Below are 7,586 nucleotides of genomic sequence, written 5' to 3' on the forward strand. Positions count from 1 at the left end.
GCAACTGGTAACAGATCGTTCAGACCAACGTAAACCTAAACCGACCGAACACACAGAAATACTAAACATCAATAATCATATATCAATCTTTCAATAACAAAACATAAGTATTCTTAATCACATGAGAAAAAACTGTAAATGGTTACAAACTATACATCCCGGGTGCGATTCTAGGAGATTAGCCGAGCCGCGACATCATCGAATCTTCAATACGGATGATATAGATCATAGATATGGTATTGACACGAACTAGGATAGTGGAAATCGCCTATAGGACTGCTGGAAATCGCCTCTTCGTTGTAAAAACGGAGTTAGCGTTTTTTCAAGATGAAAAATACGATATAAACTAAAAATCCCGTCTGCACACCCCATCGTGATACGCGATGGGGTCTTCAATGGTCCATCGCGTATCGCGATGGACCAGAAAGTCAACTCTATTTTTATGTAACATCCCTAAATTTCAAAGAATAATATTTGATGTATTATTCATTAATAGTGGAAAAGTTTACTAGAATTGGTAGAGAAATGATGACGTAATAATAAGATGGTTCAAGTAGGCTAAGTAGATGGAATTAATTATGGACCAAAAAGGAAAGATGGGCCTTAGGCCCATGGGCGTAAGGGAGTATAAATACCCCTTAAACCCTAATACTTTCCATTATTAACTATCACCACACCATAGCCTACACCTTGAGAAACACACACACCATCCTTTAACCCGAGCCTAGATTCAAAGTTGAAAACCCGAGCTTGTTGGTGCTAGATCGTCATGTCAAACCTAAACAACATCAAGACCAGCTCGTGTTTGTAGAACGACTCGTTTAAGGTACGTTTATATTTAAAAATCGTCCATATAGGTTCGGTTTGGTTTGGTAAATCATAGATCTGTGTTAGTATGATTAAAACGAATCTAATGAAACAAACCTTACTGAATTCGATTAGCATTTTATAGGTTAACTGTTAACATAATATAACCCGTAACTAGATGCACAAATCGCACCCCTTAAACATGGATGTTTGGCCGATTTGATGGTTAGGGTTTGTAGGCGCTGCATAGACGATTCCAATGATACCAAAATCATGATATTTCGTTAAGAATTGAAGGTTTAATTGCATATCTAAGATATGTTGACTGTTATTGTTCTTGATGATTTTGACTTTGACCCTTGAGTCAAAGTCTGGATAAGAACTAGATGATTCGTTATAAATAAGATAACGAATCAGGTAGTTCGTTACTCGCCCATTCGTTCTGTCAAGATAGCGAATTAGCTAACCAGTTCGTTATGATTTAAATAACGAATCAAGCGATTCGTTACTCACCATTAGTCATAATTCAGATTACGAATTAAGCTGTGTCTGGGTAACGAATCAGATGAAGATAAGGTAACGAATCAGTTAGCGAATCAGACTCAATTCGTTATAATTGAGATAACGAACTAGGCCATTCGTTATAGAGAATGAAAGAGGATTTGGTAACGAATTAGACAGTGAATTGATAACGAATTAGGCTTAATTCGTTATAGAAAATGAGTTAACGAGTTATATAGTAATTAAAAATCCTAATGGAAAATGTGTTAAGACAGTTAATGTAAATAAAATTTTTCCAAGCTGACCTGGCAGCTCGACCCCAGCTAGGGGCTCTGCCCCTTGGACCCTGCTAGGGGCTGCCGCCCCTAGAACCCCTCTGTCAGGGGCGCTGCCACCGAATCCCCGTTCGTTGAGGGTAATAGTTTAACTAGAAACACGATATGCAAAGTGTTAGTAATCAATACGCCTAATTGTTATACAGCTAGCCGTGCACTGCCAAAGAAAAGAGTAACCATTAACGGAAGAAGTAACCGAGTTCAGGTGAGTTTCTAGCCCCACTCCCTTGTTATGTTTTCGGGGCTGTGTGCATACTCGATGTGATCAGTTAATACACTTATCCTAAGTGATAAGTGTATGGCCTATGTGATATATGTGCACGGTATGAATGATTGCTTGTCGGTACGAGAACGATCTTCGGATATTGCATGTACCGTTAGATTATAAATAAAGATATGGATATTGTATGTAATGCAGGGATGATTACTTGTCGATACGTGAATGATCTTCGGATATTGCATGCATTGCCAAGAATAGCTATGATCGTCTCATATTAAATGATAACTTATATACAGAGTTCCCTATACGGATAATATACAGAGTGTTCCTTTCATGAAAAGCATAGTGTTCCTTTAATGGAAAACCCCGTGTTCCTTTGATGGAAAGCATAGTGTTCCTTTAATGGAAAGCCCAGTGTTCCTTTGATGGAAAACATAGTGTTCCTTTAATGGAAAGCATAGTGTTCCTTTAATGGAAACTGTAGTGTTCCTTCTATGGAAGTATATAGGGAGCCTATCGCGTATCGCGATGGGTCTCCTTACCAGCAAAAATCATTAAGCTTCTCGTTTCGCGTGCTGGACATCCCGGGTCTTCATTCCGTGCTACAACAGGTCCAAATTGAGTACTTTAACGCCTGTGACCTGAAATCCAATAACACACGTATAAAGTATCGATAGTTTTAAAATAAACAGTTAAAACTAAATAATAAACGAACTAAAACATATACAAATTAACCAGCCATCACATCCCCACACTTATCTTTTGCTTGCCCTCAAGCAAAACTCTAAAGCAAACATCGACCTCCATCATAGGTATGTAGATTATTGCCATTAATACTAGTAAGGTTTGAGGTCATACCCAGTTTCCCAGACTGACACTGTTTTTAGATTGACATCTCACAAATACGGTTAAATGCTATAATAAAAACAATAGAGCCGCCCAGACAGGTGTACTTTGTTTCCGGTTAAGGCACACATGCTCATACCACTCGTAATATAGCATCTCTCCTCTCGGTTTAATATATGGACTAGCAAAAGATGTGCCAGTATCACTCAGCTCTCAATATCACTCAAAAGTATATATCAATTCATCAAGCTGCTTTGGCAAAAATGCAAATCAAGAGGTCTTTAAAAGGGTTGTAACGGGTCCAGGTGTAAGGGTATGGAAGAGAAATATTTAAGTAGCTCAAACGATCCGACCCGGCTTATTACAAAACATCTAAATAAACGAAACAACTGTACAACTAACTGACTGATTAAATACATCTAAATAAGCAAACTATTAACATACTGAATTCACAATTTTTTTTTGACATAAACGAACTTGAACGAACTACAGAATACATAACTGAATATAAACAGACATCTTTTTGTCTTTTTCGCACTTTCTTTTTAAGCATAATAACGTGATGCTTAATAATGAGATAAATACAAATACAAAACAAAATCAAATACAATTACAGATACAAATAAACCTAGTAAGCCGGATCGTCTCGTAACATAATGTCGGGGTTAAACAAACGAAAAAAATAAGTCCAAGAAATGTTTTCTAAGGGACCCAACCCCCCGCCCCTCACATAAACCACACCTAACATGTGTAATAATGAGGCCCCAACCCCCCAATACCCACACTCACGCTCATCCAGACGAGGCTTAACCTAGTTGCCTCTATCACTTTTGCATTTTGCCAACTGTGATCCCGTAATCCATGAACATCAGTGAAAGCACTCAAAAGATATGTGTGTACTATATATTATATGTGTATTATATATATTTGGGTCAACTCACACACCTACCTGAGGAATAGGGTTGACGACATAAACATGTGTACCTGTCCCCATGACTCGTTATCCCCGCCTAAACGACCCCATTTTCAACTTCTCGTAATAAAAACATTTATGAGTAAGACTAATGAGACGCTGAAAAACCAACCATTACCAGAAACCTATGACTTGGCATTAATGGCAATAATTAACAGTTAACAACTTTGGTTTCTGAACACTCTTCGAGGTACCATCGGGCTAAAAATTTTCAAATTTCCCCATCCCCACACTTTGAGGTTTACATTGTCCTCAATGTAACTCAAATTTAATAACTGATAGAACGATTAATGAACATTTGAGGGACGGGGTTGAAATTGAGTTTTTGACTATTAAGCAATTTTAAAATTTCGGGGCTTATGTGAGGCGGTTCTACTAACAATTATACAATTACACTTTTAACGTTTAAAATAATATAAACAAAATTAAATTATGAAACTGAAATCACCTGATATCAACGTGACTGGAGAAGGACCAGTCGGCTCGTGAACTCTCAAAAACACTCGTGTACTCTCGTCTCATCCAATTACCAAACTGACAATCGAACCTGCAAATTCTCGAGATGTGTAGAAGCAAGCTTCTCACAAGTGTAAGACATAGGTCTTTTAAGAGTTATGAAAATAAATATTTGTTAATTTTATTAAAACAATTACCGGGCCAAATTAATTCATTTCATAATAAAATCTGTTAAGTTAATTAAAAACGTTAAAAGACCTAACTCACTTTCGTAGGAATCACGATTGCATTTAGTGTATGAAACAAGCCCTGTAACCCCCCGATAGCCCGGGAGGACGAGTGGGGTCTCGTGAGGGTTTATAGTGAACGACACCCACAAAGTTCGATTACAACAAAATATACAAGTAAAATCAAGCACAGCAGCAATCAAAAGATATATAAACATATAGGCCCAACCAGTTACCCAAACATGATCCCCCTAAATATAATATAATATAATACAGACCATGATACTAATAAAAACAAAATAAAGTGAAAAAGGGTAACCAAAAAGCTACTGTACTGGTGGATCATCAGCTGCCTCGTCATTCGGATCCACCTGCGGGTCCACCGCAATGATCAAAGACGGTGGGAGCGGTACCTGCGAAGCAACAAATAATAAACAAAAGTACTCATCATATCGGGCCCGCTGAGCCCTCTACTCCTCCTGTATCTCCAACTGCCGCTGATAAATCATCTCCAATGTGACTGGCTGGTGCGGCTGTGAAGATGAAGATGCTGACGCCTGTCTCAGCGAATGCTGCCGCTGAGGCCGCTCCATGCGCGGGACCCGAATGTGCTGACGATGAGTCGGAATCCCCTGCTGCATGGCCACGTCTGCTGCAGTACCCTCTGGTGGTGGTACCTGTGGTCCCTGTCGGACTGGGATGAGTACCGGTGGATCGTCATAAGTACATATCCCGATCCTCTGAGTGTCTGCCAAAGAAAACGGTTGTGTAGCCAGTCCCAGAGTGAAGTAATATGTCGGATATCTCTCAAATACGCCCAATGTCTCTGCAGTCCTGGTAATGTACGGCCCCAATGCTAACTGGGCCGATGCACCATGTTTACTCTGGACTCGTGCGAACGATGTAAGGAGCAGCATCGCGATGTTGGCTTCCCTGCTGTTAATCATGGAAAGGAGGCACAACAAATCGAAGTTGCAACACTTATCGCGGCCCGAATGACGACCAGCGATAGTGTAAGCAACGATGCAGTGTAAGTATCGGTGGACGGGGTTCCTGATAGCGGATGCTACCACAGAACTCGAATGGGCCCCGTCCGCGATCTGCCCCCAAAACTGAGCCAGATCAGGCTCAGTGAGACAAAACGGTCGTCCCTGCTGCTGATGTGTCGTGTATCCGCGAAAGCTCTGTAAAAAAGCAGGGGCCTGAACATCCTCCCGCGTATAGAAGCTCGTCGCAATAGCAAAATCAGGGACCGACATCTCATACACATGTCGTCCGAGTGAGAACGACACGGCATGCGGCTCGTCGAAATTGGAGGCGGTGTATGAGAGTGTTGAGTAAAACTCCCGTGTGAGCTCGACATATTGAATCGAGTCACACTCGAGTACCGCCCGCCACCGATTCGACATCAATCCCTGGATAGCGGTATCTGCCCCCAAAGTACCTAATAAAACCCAATCAAACGTCCTCATACGTAAAAGCTGCATATCTCTCATCCGCGTGTACCTGGTGTACTACTCGGACGGATCATAAAATCTAAGCACCTGATGAGGCGTGCGGTGTCCATCGCCCACAATATCCGCTCGTTCAACGCCCTCGATAATCGGCACCTCGTCACCATCGTAACGTATGATGCGGGGCCCAGTCCTCTGTCTCTTGCGCCTCGACGACGGAGATGCCCCAGACATATCTGTAAAATCAACATGTAAGTTAGATATGTCAACAGTCAATGTGGTGACAACCGTATAGCATTTCGGTCGCGGTTATCCCACATAATTAAATAATATTATAATATTAATAAAATAAAAATAAATAAAGACGAAAAATTTCGGGACACCCTGCGCGTAAATCTAAAAACCAGATTAACCCGCCCGAATGGAGATTGAGTACGAGCGGGTAATCAATTAACAATTCAAACTGTAACGGCATCCCCGAGACCCGGTTAACAAAACATAAGCAAATATGACTCGACACGACTCGATTAACCACAAACGACCAAACAAAACAAAACAGAACTAAGTGACTCGAACTATTTAACACACAAACCAACTGTCTCGAAAAACATGCACAGCAAACAACTGATATGTCGATTCGGGTTTTGAAGTATTAATAAAATATTTTAAAACTACATTCACATAAATCGTTTAATATCGAACAACCACTATCATTTAGTTTATAATAACATAATGATTTTTAAATGTGAATATCAAAATCCGACCCGACATATTAAACAATCTTGATTTAGCAACTGAATAACCAACCCGAACACCCCGGTAACCACAAACCCGAAGCAAGTGTTAATAACCCCAACCAATGTCCCGACACACCCGAAAAACTAACAAATCTAGCATTCCGACTATCCAACCCGAATGAACCCACTAATAACCCGTCAACCATAATGAAGCCGAAATAAAATAAGAATGTAAAATTAACGTACCTTATCGTCGGTTAACTGAAGAATAAAAATAACAGTGGGTGGAGTGTGGTGGTGGATGGACAGCAGCGGATGCAGGTGGTGGTGGCCGGAAAGAGGGTACGGCGGTGGTGGTAGGTGACAGTGGTGGTTTTGGTGAGTTAGCGGCAGAGGCTGGTGGATAGTGAGAGATGGCGGTGTGATGGTGGTGGTTGATTGACAGTGGTGGAGGGGTAAACGGCGGTGGTTGGAGGTTGTGGTGGTGATTGGGTGGATGAGGGTTTCGATGTAAGGGGTTTGGTGGTTGCGGAGGTGGTGTACGGTGGTGGTGAGAAGCAGTAGTGAATGGTGGTTGTTGGTTGGTGGTTCGCCGGAGAAGAAGACGGGAGACGGGAAGGGAAGAAGACGAAGAAGAAGGAAAGAGAGAAAGAAGAAGATGGTTTTTATAATATAAGTGAATCGGGTCGAAACCCGACCCATCGCGATACGCGATCGGTCAGGTTGTAGTGTATCGCAATACGCCGCCAAATTATTTCCAATTAGGGTTTGACCCCATCGCGTATCGTGATGGGGTGTGGTGTGGCATCATCGCGTATCGCTATGATGCCAACTGCCAGGTATGCCAACCTCCATCGCGCTACACGATGGAGTAATAAGAGGCCCATCGCGTAGCGCGATGGGTTCTCTGACAGAATCAAAAAATTTCAAAAATGCGGCTTTTTGGCATCCCGACATCACCCCAGACACGTGCAAAACTCAAAATAGTGTTACATACCTGGAATACGTGTGCCTAAACAATGCTTACCGA

This window comes from Bidens hawaiensis, unplaced genomic scaffold (genome assembly GCF_021521415.1).
Source record: "Bidens hawaiensis isolate Kalapana, Puna unplaced genomic scaffold, B.hawaiensis_p1.1 tig00419799_1, whole genome shotgun sequence".
In the NCBI taxonomy this organism is placed as follows: domain Eukaryota; kingdom Viridiplantae; phylum Streptophyta; class Magnoliopsida; order Asterales; family Asteraceae; genus Bidens; species Bidens hawaiensis.